The sequence below is a fragment of the Melospiza melodia genome, chromosome 6, assembly GCF_035770615.1.
Source record: "Melospiza melodia melodia isolate bMelMel2 chromosome 6, bMelMel2.pri, whole genome shotgun sequence".
Classification (NCBI taxonomy): domain Eukaryota; kingdom Metazoa; phylum Chordata; class Aves; order Passeriformes; family Passerellidae; genus Melospiza; species Melospiza melodia.
Window position 1 is genome coordinate 4,649,647 of NC_086199.1, and position 18,011 is coordinate 4,667,657.

Consider the following 18,011-nt stretch of genomic DNA (forward strand, 5'->3'; position numbering starts at 1 on the left):
AAAGCAAGGATTTATTAAAAGGCCTCAATGGATCCACCTTGGGCAGCACAAGAGCCCAGCCAGGGCTGCACCCAAGATGAACCAAAATGGTCACAACATGAATGACTGGTCTCACACTTTTATGTTCTGCTCCATTTGCATATTGCAGTTAATTGTCCAATTTAGCCCATGCAGTCCCATCCTTCTTGTTTTTCTCTCTTCAGCCCACGGTGTTTGTGCTCTGGGGATGAGATTTGGATCATTTGTCCTTGGTCCTCAGCTAGAGCAGGAATTGTTTTGTCTCCCTGCTCTGTGCACAGAGCTCACCATGCCCTGATATGAAGCTCAGAACTGCACACTAAAGCAGCACAGAATCTGAGAAATATAAAAGCTAAAACTTGAGGCATCACAAGGTCATGGATCAGCATCTCCAGGCAGTGCCAAATGGAGCTGGGATGAAGTCAGCTTCCCACAATGTGCTCTGGGGCAGATACTGGATATATTTGTATCTGGATATATTTGTATCTGGATATATTTGCAGGAAGACAGGAAGAGTCTGCAGTGACATATTGCTGTAATTCAGCACCTGATGAAGTGGTTGGGTTTGGGTTTGCAAAGTACATTTGAAACCAGTCTGGGAGAATAGCGTTTCTTGCATGTTATGAGCCTAAATTATTCATTATTGCAAAGAAATGAGCAATTAAAAACAATATTTTAAGAGCTAGGAACAAATTCAGAGAGAGAGAGAAATCAAAGGTGCCCAAAACACCCTTATTTGAAGGAAAAAGTGCTAATTGTCCTGCTTTTTGCAGCACAGAGCTGTCAGATTGCCTGACCACAGCTACACAACAACAGTGTATTTTCACTGGCTCTCCTTCAGTGAGGCTTTTCACACACACACACACTGTCCCCTTCTAATATTCCTCTTCAGATCCAGCTGAATCCTTGCCAAGATGCATTTGTATCCATTTTTGCCCATCTCCTCTCAGTTTAGAGCACTAACCAAGTGTTAGCAGAATGTATTAAATGGAATTATGTTGTCGTTGAAAGGCAGCTACAGAAAGAAAAGAGATTTATAAGCTGAGCTGTTCTTCACTGAGCAGGCTGACTCTGATGGATTTTAACCAGGTGAGTCACCATCAAATGAAGCTTTTTGAGTCACCTGGCACACAGGTAAGGAATCCTGCTCTTTTGGAGCATCCTGGTCCAAAGGAAGGTGTCCCTGCCCATGGCAGGGGGCTGGAATGGGATGCTCTTTAAGAACCCTTTGAACACAAACTATTCTATGACTCCATGAAAAAACTGACTTCACTAACAAAGCCAGACTTTAAAGTGATATTAAGTGACTTTATTTTGCTCCATACTTCAGAATCTCTTCTCAAACAGGGATTATCCTTGCCAGCTCTTTATTACCACAAGCTGTTTGTTATAGCTCTGGAGCATTTGGAAATTTCATTCTATTTCCAGGGCTTTATCACCTTCCAAAACTGCTCCTTTTTAAGCCAATATTTCTCATGCTGGCATTCAGCCTGGAAGTGAATTTCTTTAGAGAGTTAAAGTAAATCTGTTCAGTATTTTCTTTATGATCATCAGCATGCACAGCAGTACAATCTCCTGGTGACGTACTTAATGCAGAACTGTGCTTTTTGTTTTGCTTTAAAAGGAACTCGAGCACAGAAGACAAGTAGGAGTTCTGGTGAGAGGAGAATCAAGACCTGAATCATACAAAATCAAGAGGCAAAGATGGAAAGCTGCAGCATCAGCTCCAGCTCTCTCCCTCCCAGTGTATCTATTTTATCCCTATGGCACTACAGAAGCAAGTGATGCACGCTCAGAAAAATACTAGAATGAGACAACACTGCTCCTCCAGGAAAGCTGGAGTAGGAAATGAAATTTAAATTAAATTAATTCATTTAAATTAAAATTTTAAACTGTGATTTCATTTTTTAAATCAGAATTTTTTAGGCACACATGCAGCATGTTGGGCCACTGCCTTTAAAATGTATAATCATGAAAGAACAATCATATGTATAATCACATTTATAATCATGAGGAGCACAAGCAGAGGGACACAGCCACAATTTGCTCTGGGAATTGAACTGAATTCCATGATTTTGTGGCAATTAAAATATTAAATTATTGACAGAGTAATTTAAATGGAAGTTTCAGACTCAACCAGAGTCTCAGGAGGTTAAGTGATTATTTACCTTTCCTTTTTCCCTTTGGGAAATTTTAAAGGGTGTTTTTATTTTACTTCCTTTGCACAGTGCTTAGTCTTAGCCAGAAAGCTGCTTTAAACTGCTAGTGTTAATTATTCATACATCATGCTGAAATTCCCTCGAGTATTCAGCTGACATTGAAAATGAAAGTAGAAGTTTAATTATTTCCAGATTTAGGGTTTTTCACTGGTCACTTAACCACTAAAAATACTGCATGGAAGCTGTCTGCCTCTGGGGCTGATCACAGACACAGATTGTGTGCGCCAGAACTTGTAAGAAATGCTGGATTTACACCTAAAGAGTGGAACAACACAACCACAATTTACCTAGAGCAGCCTTGCTGAAGGCTGAGAGCCAGCCCTGGGGAAATATTTAGTAGAATGACTTGAGCAAAGCTATGTGGCAGATAAATTCAGACCTCTGAGTGTGGATGTGTGGCCAAAACCCCCAAGTAAATGAGCATTTTAGGGATATGGAATTTTTCAGTGGTGATGATACCAGTGTGATAGATTTTGCCTCAAGAGGAGACCTCAAATCCTACAAACCACCATAAAAATGAGGTGGAACACATTTCACCTCACCTCTGCTGCCTGCCAGCTCTCCAGGACATCCCTGGTGGTGGCCACCAATGCTAAGGGAATGGAGCTGAAAGGCTCAGCCACTGAACCACCTTGGTAATTCTCTACTCTGACCCATCCCTGCTGCAGCCCACAACCAGACTAAGCCTTTAAGGGCCTTGAGGGCAATGCCTGCAATCTAATTTCATGTAATTGGACCCCTTCTCAAAATAAAATAAGCTATTCTTCAAAGCTACAGCTCTGAATGATGAAACAGGGCTGACAAGACACCTCCAGAGGTCACTCAGTCCATTTCTCTGGCAGAGGATCCTGTCAGCCTTGCAGGAGGATGATGTGAGCTTGACCTGCTGTTCAGACCCTCCAAAAGTGACTTCACAATGTGTTTGAGGGATTCACTGCCCTGCAGAGATAACCTAACTCTGCCTTGACTGCAGCTCAAGCCTTTTGCTTCCTGTCCTGCTCCCAGGGGCCACCACAAAAAATCTGTGCAACCCAGTCTTCCATCCAGTGCAAAATCTGCCCCCAAGCGGGATTTCCAGGCTTTGCTGACTGCTCCAGCATCCCTGTGTGCTCCAAGCTATCCTTCAGGTGTGCATGATGAGATTTAGAGCTAATTCTCTCACACCCACAGGCAGGATGAAGCTGCTCCCAACAGCAGCAGGGCAGGGATTTCCAGCTGTGCTGCCAGGAGCACTGAAATGGATGTGAGCAATGAGCACACCGTGAATTTTGTGGGAAAATTCCAGGTGGGAACCTGGAGCCCTCACATGAACAAATAGGCTGGTAACGTTTGACAAATGTAGCTCAGCTGAGCCCAAAAGGTGTTTCCATGTGAATTAATTGGTGAGTGTGAAAAATGCATGTATTTTATGACTGGCTTTTCGCAAATATTAAAATTAATATTATATGTGTTGTGTTAGAAAGTAATGCTGTATTAATTCTCTTGTGTTTGTTAAATATAGTTTTAGGTTATAACAAAATGTTAAAATAGAAACTATGCTATGTAAGAGACTTTTTTTAAAGAAAGGACTCACAGTGAGACAGCAGCCACAGGACACCTAAATCTTTCAGAGGAAAAGAATTTATTCCTCCATTATCAGGAGAAACAAACTTCTTCCTGCCTCGAAGGCGCTGTTAGGATTCAGAGGAAGAAGCTGAGATGACCAGACAGAATCGTGTGTTTGAATGGAATTTATGCATCATGTATGAAGTGTATGAATATGCAAGAGGCTGCTGTTTTTAAGGGTTAATCCTCTGTTAATGTGGGTCCATATTCAGGCTCCAGAAAAAGGTACCTGGACTGTAACTCTTTGTGTCTATTGTCTCATATTGTCCTAATTCAAATTGTCCAAATTATTATTACTCTTACTGTATTACTATTTTTATCACCATTTTATTACTAATAAACTTTTAACATTTTAAAAACAAGTGGTTGGCATTTTTCACAGTGAGGGAGGGACACACACTGAGCAACATTTACACACCCTGAGGACAGATTTTCCTGCATGTAAGACACTCCTGAAAGCAGTGCTCAGTCTGCTCTGGCAGCCAGGCTCTTCCCAGTGGTTTTCTTGCCACCTAGCTGTGCCCATCCAAACTCCTGTGGACAGAGAATGCCTGTGGAAAGGGTCACACAGGACAGCTCACACTGTCCTGCTGAGGCACCCTCAGCCTGTGGGGCATGGAGGGAGCTGGGCTCCTCTGGACAGCCCCTTTGGGATCAGGTCTGGAAGGGAATCCTGCTCTCACTCGTTTTTATGTTATTACCAGCACAGAGACTCCCCTTCCATGCACAGCAAGCTTACTGTTATTTCCTGGCCACTGTGCTTTCCACAAAGCCATTAGATTATCCTAACAGTCCCCAATAGAGAGAATCACAGAATATCCTGGGATGGAAGAGACCCTCAAGGATCACTGAACCCAAATCCAGGCCCCCCAACAATCCCACCCTGTGCCTGGGAGCAATCCTAACACTCCTGGAGCTGTGGCAGCCCTGGGACTGTGCCCATTCCCTGGGGAGCCTGGGCAGTGCCAGCACCCTCTGGGAGAAGAACCTTCCCTGATATCCAACAGTCCTAGGGTGACGTTATGATGCTTGTATCCCCATTCATGAGTTCTGTTTATGCTGGATATTATGTTCTGTGCCTTTAAGACTGGCTCTGAAGAGTGAAAGTTTTCTTTGGGTTTTTCTTATCAGCCTGGTGGGACACAGAGACAGGGCAGTACATGGTGCTGCTTTTGCTTTTTTGCTTTGGCTTTTCGCTTTGCTCTCTTGCACTTGCTTTTGCTTCTGCTCATGAGTTAGTTTAGCTAAACAGTCCAAATTTCTTCCTGGACTGTTTCTCCTTTCCTTTTTTGTACCATCTCGAGCCTGCTCCGGGCTGGGCCCTGGCAAACCCCGAGAGTTTGCACCTTGTGGCCCAGCGGGGCCTACTCTGGGCAGCAGCTGCCCCAGCGCTGAGGGACTGAGAACAGAGCGAGCACCCCCAGAGAGACTTTCTGAATTTGTCATCTTTTTCAGAGTGGTGACAGAGTGGTGTCACCCAGTATTGTTCATTCTGTGTGCTGGGGGTGCTGTGCCTGTTAAATAAACAGGTTCTTTCCATTTCTCTCCCAGGATTCCTTCCTGAACCGGTTGTGGGGAGGAGCTGTGTGGGTTTGCTTTCTGGAGGGGCCCTTTGGAGATTCTCTCCCAGATTTGCCCTAAACCAGGACACCAACCTAAACCTCCCCCTCTCCCCACACCCACGATATATCTGTGCTCACATCAGAGCCAACCCAACTTCTTGTTTGATTTCTTCACAGAAAACATCAAAGTGCAGCACTCTGCCCGCTACCAGGGGCTGGAGCTTCACTCTGCCTTTCATCATCAAGGTTTGAAGGGACCTTGTGGTGCTGCAGCACTGACAGGGATATCTCACTATGGAAAGACTCCTCTGTCCTCACAGGAAACCAGATCCTGGCTAGGACATGGTTCAAACCACTCATTGTCTCATGCACAGACCCTGTGACAGCCACACTATTGGGACAGTTCAGCTGGCAGAGGGACATATGGCATTTATCTGCTTCACAGGGGCCTAAAAACATATCAGATAACTGATTCCTGAGAAGTGCTCTGAGATCCACCAGTGAACAAAGCCAAAACCAGTCCAGCACTGTCACAGCTCAGTCCCTTGGAAAGGAACTAAACATCAGCAGACTGCTGGAGATCAAGGCACCAGTGAAGTTCTAAAGCATCACAGAGATGCTGCATTTTGAAAATACAGCTCCTGAACAATGTTAACCACCTACAGCAATCCACTAATGTGCACACTGACCCTCTATTTATCACTGCTCTAAGCAATCCAAACTAAAGTCAGCATGAACAGTTTCTTGCTGACTTTTCTGGCATTTCAGAAACCAAAGTTTATTGTTTTCCCTCCAGTTCTCCAGAGTAAGCAGCTCTGGTGCTTACAAGCCCTCTAAAAGCCACCGTCTCTGGCAGTCCTGACCTGCTCTGCTCCAGGGGCCTGGCTCAAAAGCCTTTCAGCTTCTGGATTCATTTGCTTCACTGATCTCTAAGCCAGGCAAGCATCAGGAGTGCATGAAACAGTGCCAGGTTAGGAAACTGTGATGCTTCACATGTTTTTTAAACAGGCATCAGAAATAGCAGCTAGCAGAGAATGGAAAACGAGACCACGGCCTGAGATGCTTTAAATTATTTAGGTTTTCTCCCCATGGAAAAAGACAAAAAATCAATAAAACATTTCCCCACTGAAAACAATGGCTGTTCTAATATTCATCTTGCTGATTTTAGAACTTGGCCCCAAATATCTGGGTTTAATGCCAGCCAGTGTACCACAGCAGGCAACCAGAACTGAGCTGAGGCCTCAGCTGCTGCCCAGTGACTTCATCACAAACCTGTCCTCTCTTCCTCCTCCTGCCCTGATGTCTGAAATGAAAAAAAACCAAACAAACCACACCAAAAACACCCCTAGAACTATTCTAGTCAGTCCCAAAAAGATATTTACATTTTAAAGATCAGTGTGAAACTTAAAACGGAAGAACAAGACAATTACAGCAACACCCAAGTGAACCCTGTAAAGGCTTAAAAAATCCCATCCTGACCCTCAGCACTGCTCTCAGTGTGTCTCATGACAGGCAAGAGACACAAACTGCCTCTCCCTTGGCCATACACCCTTTATTAAAGCAAGAGGGAGCACCTCCCACTAGAAGACTCCAGAAACTCTACTGACAACTTCCAATTCCAAAGAAAATCCAAATACAAACACCCTCTATGTGAAAAGAGAAGATAAAATCCTCTGTACTGGAGGCATCATTGAAATAATGTGATTGCAATAATTAGGAGCACATCAGTAGGTAGCTTTGCAAGCAAGAACCTTTCACAGATGTCTCAAGGGACATTTCCTAAGCCAGGCTTTGTTTAAAAAAAAGAACAGCTAATTTGGAAGCTGTGCATTGTGAAAGCTGAAATGGGGCTGATAGGGAGAAGATAATGGAACTTTAACACTGAAAAAGTAACAATCTTGAAAGTGCAACATCCCAAAATCACCAGGCAGTTTGAAAACTTGCCCATGTCCAGTCCTCTGCTCCTTGTAAAGCCGTAATGAGGATGCTCCACTCCTGTGGCCATGGGAAAATAAACCCATCTGTGCCCCAGCCCCACATTCCCAGTGCTTCCATCCCTTCCAGAGGCTCACAGCTCTGGGCACCACAGCCAGGGCAGGGGGAGGCAGCACAGAGCTCTGAGCTGTTCCCTGTTCCACCCCAGGCCAGATGCCTGCAGCCAGAACTGGATGCATTTTTAAATCAACTTACACTCAAAACTTTATGGATCAGTGCTCCCACAAGGAAAAATCACTGCAGCTGGGCGGGGGGGGGGGGTGTCTATTCAAAACCTCCTGTTTATTAATTTCAGTGCTTAACTACCTTCAGTGTAGACTGAAGGATGAGAGCAGCTCCCCACACACCATTCCCACGGTTTCTGGGATGGGAACCAGGAGGGAGGAGCTCCACGTTTGGTTTTTTGCAGATATTTTGAGCTGACATGAACAACAACTGACAGGGAAGTGCAGGAGGATTTCAGGTTTCAAGCGTTTGGAAGGAGGAGGGGCAGGGAGAGGAGGATCACCCAGCTGGAAGGGTTTGGGAAGGAAGGGATGGAGCAGGCAGGTCACAGAGAGGCGACCACAGGAGCAGTCCCAGGACAGACACACTGCAGAGTCACAGCTCATTTCCCCATCTTCCTCCTCTCTGTTTCCCCTCCCCTTCATTTCACTAAGTTTCCTCCTTGGCAGGATTTGACACCAATGTCCCCTCCCCTCTTTTTCCTCCTCTCTTCTCCCCGTCCCCTTCATTTCACTAAGTTTCCTCCTTGGCAGGATTTGATGCCAATGTTTTCAAAATCTGCTCAGCTTTGAGCTCTGCTCTTCCAGCAATCCAAGGGCACTGGCCAGAGCCCCTCACAGCAGGAAAACACCAACACACTCTGAGTGCTTGTGCTTCAGCACCTATTTACCAGTCTCAGAGACTCAAATGAGGCATCATGAAATATTTCCAGTCCTTTTGATACTTTTCTCCCTGCTTTTCTATCAGTGGAAGCACAGCTAAGCATATGCAGAGCAAGCTGACAAACACATGTGGTAGAATGATCGACCACAACATTCACTCTAGCAGACAAAAGAAGGAAGATTTTAGGGTGATTATCCTTGGAAACAAAGGCCAGCCTGCTCAGGTTATCCAGCTGAGAGATGTGTGAGTTTGCTTTTAGCAAACTTAGACCTGTCATAACTCCATGTGGGTGTCCCTGTGCTTTACAGGCCTTGTTCTTATGAATCCTGGCAAAAAATACAGCTTCAGCTTGAAAAAGAGAAAATAGAAAGACCCTCTAGTGTGGGTTTTTTGGTTTTTTGTTTTTCATCATGGCCATGAGTTCCATTAGGACCTGTATCTAACACTACAACTGACCAAAGCCACCAGATCTCTGCTTCAACACCTTTCATGTACAGCACAGTCAAGAGCATCCCAGGACAGGATTTTGTGCTGCTCCAGATGAACTCCAGACTCCAAAGCAAACAGACTGTATGATCACATAGCACATGTCTGACAAGCCAGCATCCCGCTGTGATTGCCATGGTCAAAAAAAAACCCCAACTGGAAACATTTTTTCTTTCTGATTCAAAGTGCTTTGCATCAAAGAAGAAGGAATAGTTCATAGCAAGGCTCCCCCGGGGTGCCTGATGAAAAGCAGGAGTTTCAGGTCACTTCTGATGAAATAGAGTGAAAATAGAGAGTGAAAACATTCAGGAAAACTCACTTTTTTAAAAACATTGCTGCTTGCTGTGGAAGTCACCCAGCCTAGCACCTCTTTTCCCACAGACAGTAAGAACAGAGGCACAAAGCAGAGCATCAGCTCAGCCCTGAGACACCATCTCAAGAGTTTGTCTTTGAGTATTAAGACTTGCTGGGGAGGTCTGGAGGCTCAACAGGAGACGAGGCTTTTGAGCAGAGATCTGAGAAATGAGCAGAAAGGATGTGGCTGCTCAGAGCAGTGGAGGTGACAGTGTGAGGGGACTTTGAGACAAGTCATCTTAAGCAGGCAGTGAAGAGCAGAGACAGCCAGGGTCACATGGAGAGGTCAGCAGAGCCCTTACAAAGGCAAGCATGCTGAGGCAGAGGGAAAAAAGGAGCTAAAAAGAACAAAAATACAGCACCTGCACCATGCCAGGGAACTGAGCCTTTCCTGCTGCAACTGGATTTTCTTACTCATAAAGTTGTTAGGTTCCCTCTATGTCTCTCTGTCCGCTTGCAGGGCTTAAATATGTTTCTATAAGTGAAAAAAAAAAAAAAGAGTAGTCTCTGTGTACTTTACTTTTTACTGTGAAAAAAAAGAAAGAGTAACAGTGACGGATTTCAGCTTTAGGCACACCATTGCTGACCAGGGTTAACCATGTTATCTTCTACAATATTTTCCTTTCCCTGTGCTGCTCACACTGGCAGAACATGACCTTTGGATCACAGTCCTACACCCCTCCCTGTGTATCCCCCAGCTTCCTGCAGCCTATTTGCTCATGATGGACAAAACACTAACCCATTTGGCAGCCCATGATGAGCTTCCAAATGTTTTTTCCCTGACAAATCTGAAGCTGGAGCCAGATGTCAGGGCTGACACAGTGTTGACATGAACAACACGAACCTCTCTTGTCTGGGCAGAGGTTAAAGCTTGTTCTGCTCTCTGGCTGTGACTCTGAGGAGGAAACAGTGACAGCTCTGGCCCTGCTGAGCAGAGCGCCTGTGCAGGCTGCGGCTGCTTGGTGCATCTCTGCTGTCACACAGCAGCCACAGAGGGGCAGACGAGGTACCTGGAGAGAAAACACAACACCCTCAGAGAGCTGAGAGCCTCCTGCAGCACCAACCTCCCTGCCCTCAGCACAGCGTCCCAGCCTTACCCTGCTGCCCAGGGATAAGAGGGGCAGTGAAGTTATCCCAAAAGGGATCATCAGCAGGGCTGGGACAACTCTGGGTTTTGCAAAAAGCTCCTGTTTGATGGGGCAGCTTTGTACAAGGCAGCCCCAGAGATGATGGCATTCCTCCAGCCTGCACACAGCTCTGTAAAGCCAAGGCAGAACAGCTCCACTGTAATTAAACAGCAGTGAATTACCACAGGGAGGCCAAAGTTGTTGGCAGCAAAGCCCAAACCTCCATTTAGCTGAGATCCAGGGACTGTGTTCTTCAGAGAGCAAAAGACAAGGTGACCTCCACATTATACAATCATAAAATCATGGAATGCCTTGGTTGGAAGGGACTTTTAACACCATCCAGTTCCAAGCCCCCAGCCAAGGGAAAGGACACCTTCACCTAAACCAGGTTACTCCAAGCTCCATCCAACCTGGAGCACTTCCAGGGATGGAGGAGCCACAGCTTCTGTGGGCACTCTGTGTCAGGGCTTGCCCACCCTCACAGTCAGGAATTTCTTCCTTATTTCTAACCTAAACCTCTCCTCTTATAGTTTAAAACCATTCCCTGCTCACAGCCTTGCACAAAGCCCAGGGAAAGGTTCTTCCCCAGCGGTTGCTGTCACTGCCCAGGCTCCTCAGGAAATGGGCACAGCCCCGAGGCTGCCACAGCTCCAGGAGTGTTTGGACAATGCTCCCAGGCACAGGGTGGGATTTCTGTGGTGTCTGAGCAGGGCCAGGAGTTAATCTGATCATCCTTGAGGGTCCTTTTCAGTTCAGGATATCCTGTGGCTCCATGGACTGAGCTCCTTTCCCCATCACACTGAACATGATGTGCACATGTAGGCCATAACCCAAATCCCCTGCCTTTCCACCTGGAGTCAGCAGAAAGAGCTGCCTTCAAATAAAAGCCACATCATCTTCTGGGAAATATCTGTGCCATAATATGCATGAGCCAGAAATAGACACTGCAGTACTGTCAGTCCCCTGCTCCATGTCCTCTGCACTTCTCTGCTCACCCACCAGTGCTTCCCTCCCTGGCTGTCCCATGGCAATAGGAATGGGCTGGAATGTGTTTCTCACCCAACAAACCTGATTATATGCTTGAAATTGCTGAACTATAAATATTAGGAAAGATGCAGGAAACCTCAGGCAGCTCCCACTTCAGCACTTGTCTCTCAATGGGAATTTAATAGATGCCTGAACTTCTCTTTTCCAGGCACGTAAGGAGGAGGGAATGCAGGCAGCTTGTTTCCACACCAGCACCATGAAAACACCAGGGAAGAGCCAGATTGTGAATGTCAAAACAAGAGACTGGTTTTGAAATACGGAGAGAAGTTCGTTCTAATGATCCTAGCAGCTTATGTACTTATGTAATGTGAAAAAAAAAATATAAGAAAGCAAAAAAAGCCTTCTCCAACTTTCCCTTCCTTTGGTGGGGCGATGGCAGACGTGGTTTGCCTACAAAACACATCCCTGTCAGGCCAGTCTGAGGAGCTGGCAGCCTGCTCACAGCACAAACCACGGGCTGCAGCCAAAGGGAGTTCGTCAGGCTTTTATTTAGTGTCTGCCTCTGCCCTCACGACTTTTTCCTAAATATATTCACCCGCCTGCAACCTCCCTGTCTGCTGGAATGGAATGCTCTTGGGGCAGGAGCTGTGTCTAAAATTCAAGCAGAAGGAATGATGCTCCAGCACAACACACATCACATTTCAGAGACAGCCTCCCAGGTGCTACCACAACAGAAAGGGGAGGAAATATTTGCTGTAATTCTTTGGCACCCTGGGATTTGAGCCTGTCAGATACTGATGCAAAAGCAAGTAAAAAAAAACAATAAAAAATGGAAGGCCCACAGGCTGTTCAGCTGATGGGCTCACAGATTTGGTCTCCTGTGCCTGTGGGAAGGCACTGAGCTGGCACTTCCAAAAGGCATTTAAAGCTAGAGGGGGCCCAGGCAGCTGGAGACAGCTCTGGCGGCAGGGATGGGCCAAGCAGGGCTGGGTTTGGTTCAGGAGCTGAGTGTGAGCTCCGGGGAGCTAAACTGGGAGCAGACCATTGCTTCCAGTGAGGAGGATCTGGCACCTGAAGGGTCACACCATGCTGCTGCCACAGCACTGGTGGGGAAAATCACTCCTGAAAAGCAGCCTGTCCCTGTTCAGCCACTGCCCAGGGAGAAAATACTGTCCTGAGAGCCAGGGAGAGCAGAGGGACTCTGGGGTAACACAAATCCAGGCATTTGAGAAGGAGTGACTGTGCAAGGAGCTCCCTTGGCCATCTGGACATTGTCTGGTTTCAGGTATATGAGTGACCTTGTCATCAGTCACTGAGATACCTGGGACCAGACAATGTCCAGATGGCCAAGGGCACTCCTTGCACAGCTCCTTTTAGGGGTCAGGGTCTTACCCAATTCAGGTTGTGAACTTGAGGGTCTGGAAATCAAAGCCAAGAAAGTCAAGAAGCTTTCAGAGCCCAAGCTAAGGATGGGGAAATGTGAAAAAGTGATGCCTTGGCTACACTGGGGCAGTAAAGAGGGTCCTCAGTCACAAACCACAGCAGAGCCATGGGACAGCAGGAAGGGGAGAGATCACAGGACCTGCCTTTCTGGGTAAAACTACAGCCCATTCTCATTGTTTCGTGTAAGCCCAGTCAGGAACTGACCTGGCCTCACAGGACTCTGCAGAAAGAATTATTTTCCAAAATTATTTAAAGTGTGAAGGCTAATTTATTTTTCTGTTAAAATTATTTTATGTAATTCCTTCACTTTCTACCTAAGCAGTACCTTCCTTTTGAAAACAGAACTTCAGAATATATTTCATTCATTGATTAATAATGGAGTTAATTAGTCTTTTCTTAGTTTTTGCTTAATGACCTAGCAAAGGCCTCGGAATTTGGCTTAATAACAGTGCTGCAAGATCCTTCAGCTGATGAATTATAGCATAATAATTAACATCCTTGCAGTTGTCAGGCACAAAGCCTAGTGATTACAAAGCCTCTGCACACACAGCATACCAATGATGGCAGTAGCCCACAGTTTGATGTGCTTATTGCTGTCATATCACAGCTGATATTCAGCATATCTGTAAAGTACACAGAGACTACTCTTTTTTTTTCACTTATAGAAACATATTTAAGCTCCAGAACATCAACAACAGATTTAATACAAACTGTTAGGCAATGAGCCCTCACATAGTTCTGTCTCAGAAATCCGTTAAAAATATAAATTTTGCTTCCAGAAGAATCTTCTTAACACAAATCAGAGAGCTGTTCTCAGCTCCACAATTCTCTAGTCATAGTTGATCTCAGCCTGACCTAAGCCAGAGCAATTAACAGCAGTTAAATGGCTGCTCTAATTTATGTGACCTGGTGTGGTTCTTCAGCCCAACAGAGACACCCAAGCCCCTGCAGGTCCTGAGTGCTTCACCTCCTCCAGCTTTGAAACAACAGCCTGTGATTGTGTGGAAAACTCAGTTTTCAGAAAGAAAGAATAGCTCCACCTGGAAGAAGAGAAATACAACACACTTGGACAAATCCACCTGAAAACTCAGCCTAACTGGGAATCTAATCTAATCTAGGGAATTTAATTCCCTACACATGGCACAAGCAAACTGTGGAAGCAGAGGGAAAGCTGCTGACCTCCCTGAGCATCAGTAAATAACAAGAGATTCCAGTGACTCCCAGTGCTCCAGGACTTTTTGGGGAATACTCCGTGGGCAGCTGATGATGCCCAGAGCTGTAATTTACCTGGCAAAGCAAAGGACTTCCCTGAGCAGCTTCTCCATTCCAGTTGTGACAAGGATTGCAGGAAAATCCACTGGGACCAGAAGCTCCTCAGCTGCCACAGCAAAACTGCTGCACCTGGGTGGTTTTATTCCTTCAATGAACAGCACAAGTAAAGCCAAATGTGGCCCAAGTTCCACCTAAATTGCTAAAAGACCACAAGACCTATTCAGTTAGTAAGCAAAACTATCACACCAGTGCAGCCCAAGCTGTGTGAATGTCTGGATAGAGCCATAATTATTAGAGCAGGAACCTCTCCAATGCTCAAACATGCACCTTTCACTCAGATGCCAACACATCCATCAAGTCTGTTTGAAAATCTGCCCTTAAACAATAGATGAATGTGCCCATTTTCAATAAAAGAGAAGCACATAAAGCCCATCTGTGCTGGAAAACAGCTGGATGTGTGTCCTGGCTGGGTGGCTTCATCAGGTGTGCACCTCTGAGACCCCTGAACACTGCTCTGAGGAGGAGGAAGGGCCAAAGGGCTTTTGCAGGGCCTCTGACAACTCTCTGAGGTCTTCTGCTCACTCATCTACCTCCTCTGAGACAAAGAACCCGTGAAAGTGTCAGTGGGAAGGGGGAATCTAGAGCAAATGCTTTACCACAGAGACACTCAAATCCATCTGTTTTGCTGAAAGCAGCAAAAAACAAGGAAGGCAATAACACACTTCCTAGAAACCAGTTCTGCTGGAGTGTTAAGATACCAGTCAAAGCCTCAAGACAAGGCTAAAAGAAGTGAAGGCTTGTGCTGTGACTACAAAACATATTTTTCTGGCCAGGTTTTCAATCACCAGGTTAATGGAGTTCTCCATGGCACTGCTGTAAGTGCCCACCTTGGCTCAGTAGAGCAGAACCCATTCCCAGGAGCAGCAGTGCCTGCAGCCACCTTCTCCTGAAGAGAGGTTTCAATTCCAGAGCACAATTTCTGGGAAAACAATTACACAGGAGCTCTGCAGCAGCTCGAGCTGTCAGCCCTCATGACACCCAAGCACAAGAAATTTCTCCAGCTGCCAACGTGAAAACAGCTGCCCAGTTCTTGCCTTGCTTACAAAGAGGGCTCCTTGGTGCCAGCAGGAATCACAAACCTTCAAGGGCAGGATAAATTTGCTGCACAGGCTCCACCAGGTACATGATGGCACTTGGGTTTAGCTCCTACTAAATTTATGCAACACTGGAAGGCAAATGGAAGATTTGTGAAAAGGCTCAAATTTGGAAAAATTCAGATGGTTTTGAACGCTCAAGACTGAGCTCAAGCATCATATCACAAAATCACAGAATAACAGAATAGCTTGGGTTGAAAGAGACCTCAAATATCATCCAGTTCCAAACCCCTGCCATGGCAGGGACACCTTCCACTATCCCAGGTTTGCTCCAAGCCCTGTCCAACCTGGCCTTGGACACTGCCAGGGATGAGGGGCAGCCACAGCTGCTCTGGGCACCCTGTGCCAGGGCATCACCACCCTCAGAGGGAATAATTCCATCCTAATATCTATCTAAAACTACTCTCAGTTTGAAACCATTCCCCCTCGTGTTATCACTCCAGGCCCCTGTAAAAAGTCTCTCTCCATCTTTCTTGCCAGCTCCCTTCAGACACTGCAAGGCCACAGTTAGGTCACCCCAAGCCCTTCTCTCCTCCACAGGCTCTCTGATTTCTTAACAGAACTCTCAGGCATGAAAAAGATGTTCCAGCAGAGAAGGTGATCCAGTCTGGGCAGCCTTTGCTTCACTTTAACAGAACATTTAATCAATCCATTAATGGCAAGTGATGGTTTGCCTGCACATGCAGAATTGGAATGACTTTGGTTTTAGGCTGGAGTGGTAGAACTTCAACCTGACAATGAGAAACATCTCAGTGATTTAATGACCACATCATTTTGGCCAACACAGCAGTCTGCCTACAGTCTGTCTGTAAAGACAGAGCAGATGGTCCTGAGCTTTCTTGCAATGATTTTTAAAAGTTTTAAGTGTACCACATGGCAGACTTCAGGCCCAGGAATGGCTTTAAGGAAAAGGCAGCTTTACAAAGCCTGCCTCAATGACTGTGGATGTAGTCAGGGAGTGACTGCAAAAGCCAGCACAAAGGATGCATGGTACTTGGTGAGGATGGGAGAAAATACCAGAGTTTAAAAGGAGGAAAAAGCAGAGGTATCACAAAAAGTCACTCAAAGGCAGGTGAGAAACAGTGGAAATTGGCATGGAAGAATACACAATAAAAAAGAGAAAATGGGAAGGAGCAAAAATGCCAGAAGGGTGGTCAGGCACTGGAATAGGCTGCCCAGAGAAGTGGTGAGGCCACCATGCCTGGAAGTGATCAAAAGCCATATGGATGTGGCACAGTGGTGGCCTTGGCAGTGCTGGACTCCATTTTAGAACCTAAACAATTCTGTGATTCCATTACTCCAAGAGAAGGGCAGGACAGGAAGATGAATGACAGTGAACAGAGACCCCCTTGCTGCCAGGATGGAGGGCCAAGATGTAAATCCACAGAGGAAAATCTGCATTCTCTAATGAGGCCTCAGAGGAGATTAACTGTGACTGTCTCTTGAGAAATGCATGAGATTATTCTGCAGGTACAGAAATGCCACAGTTTGAAGGCTTTTAGAAGCTCTAAGCCCTCAAGAGGCTTTCAGTGAAAGGGCTCAGTGGCTTTGAAGGGCATTATTTTGGCAGGATGCTTTGTAAGAAGGGACAAACTGAAGACCCAAAAAGAATGTCCTAAAAACCCGACAGGTGATCAGAGACCTCACAGCTCTATCAGGTGCACTGCAAGAAGTCCATGGAGAATTCTGTGACCAGAAAGTTCCTGTAAACCTCTTAGCAACAGCTCTGCCTCAGGTGTATGTTGGGTTCAAAGAGGAAACAAGCACCAAGCAGCAGACACGGGATAGTTAAAACTCCTGAGAGAGAAAAATGCAAAATGTTTCCATGCTGCAGCACAACAAATGACAGGAGTCGTTTGTCAAGAAGAAAATGCTACTCTGCAGACAACAGGCTTATCATGTGCTATTAAGTGTAAAAATTAGTGTAAGATAGGCTGCTAACATCATCACTCAAATCCTTCCTTGGAGATGTGCTGCAGCATAATAGAATTTCTCCAAGCCCAGATAGGAAGAGCAGGCAGCCTCCTCTGCATGAAGATTAGCTAAAACCATGGCTTAATCTTTCATTTTGGACTGTTAAATCTATGCTTGTCTTCAAGAATCCAGAAGGCAAAGTTAAATGTAGATAAGGTCACTGTCAGCACAGGCAAGACCTGGGAAGAAAAGCCACAAACCCTTGAAAGTAAATCTATTTATCATAAATCACTGAAAAGTGTTCAGCCAGTTAAGGTGGCACAGACCAGAGCTGGCACAGAGAAACAGCAGAGCCCTTTCCTGGCTGCCAGCTGAGTTGAGTTCATATGGAAGAAGTTATAGAAAGGGACAAGCAGGGATGCTGTCAATTCTTTTGCTTCTTTTCTCTACCAAGGTTGGGATTTAATTGCAAGATGGAATTTCTTGTTGGGACTCAGATGTTTATTAGTTCTTATCTATGTCAGTCTCACAAACCCTGAGTTCTGCACCACTTCACTCTAACAAACTAAAAATGGAGCCCTATCTCTCTTTCAACAAGGCTTTTTAAGGATAAACTGGCCAATTAAAAAATGACACTTCAGTTATTTTTACTTTTAACCCAATAACCAACCACCCCTCCCCAGCAATGGGGACTTTTTTATGCAATTACACAAAACCACCCAAACCCATGGAGAAGAAGCTGAAGAAGAAGAACCAGCCTCCAGCCTAAAACCTCCATCTTGCTTTATAAATATTACTATATTCTAAAACCTTAAACTCTAAGTTTTCCAGCCTGTGATATCACACACTTCTAATCAAACTTCACACCCACAATCCCAGTGCTATCATTCTATATTGGAGGCCTTCTCCATGGCCTCAGGTCAATGCAGTGTTCTCTTGGGGGTCAGTGCCTGACAGCACAGAAAGTCTGAAAGTCTCAGTAACCAG

At 45.6% G+C, this 18,011-nt stretch overlaps 1 protein-coding gene across 3 annotated transcripts in view; it reads right to left on the reverse strand.

Annotated features, from left to right (window-relative positions):
• The window catches only part of SLC35F4 (solute carrier family 35 member F4), a 122,131-nt gene that overhangs the window by 54,946 nt on the left and 49,174 nt on the right, over positions 1–18,011 (reverse strand). Inside the window, exon 1 of one of the 3 annotated variants that reach the window (XM_063159717.1) lies at positions 9,490–9,537. The exons of the other annotated variants lie outside the window; for them this stretch is intronic. The gene's annotated coding sequence lies outside the window, so the exon portion shown is untranslated. Of the gene's footprint in view, positions 1–9,489; positions 9,538–18,011 lie in introns of those variants that run through there. 3 annotated transcript variants of the gene reach the window in all.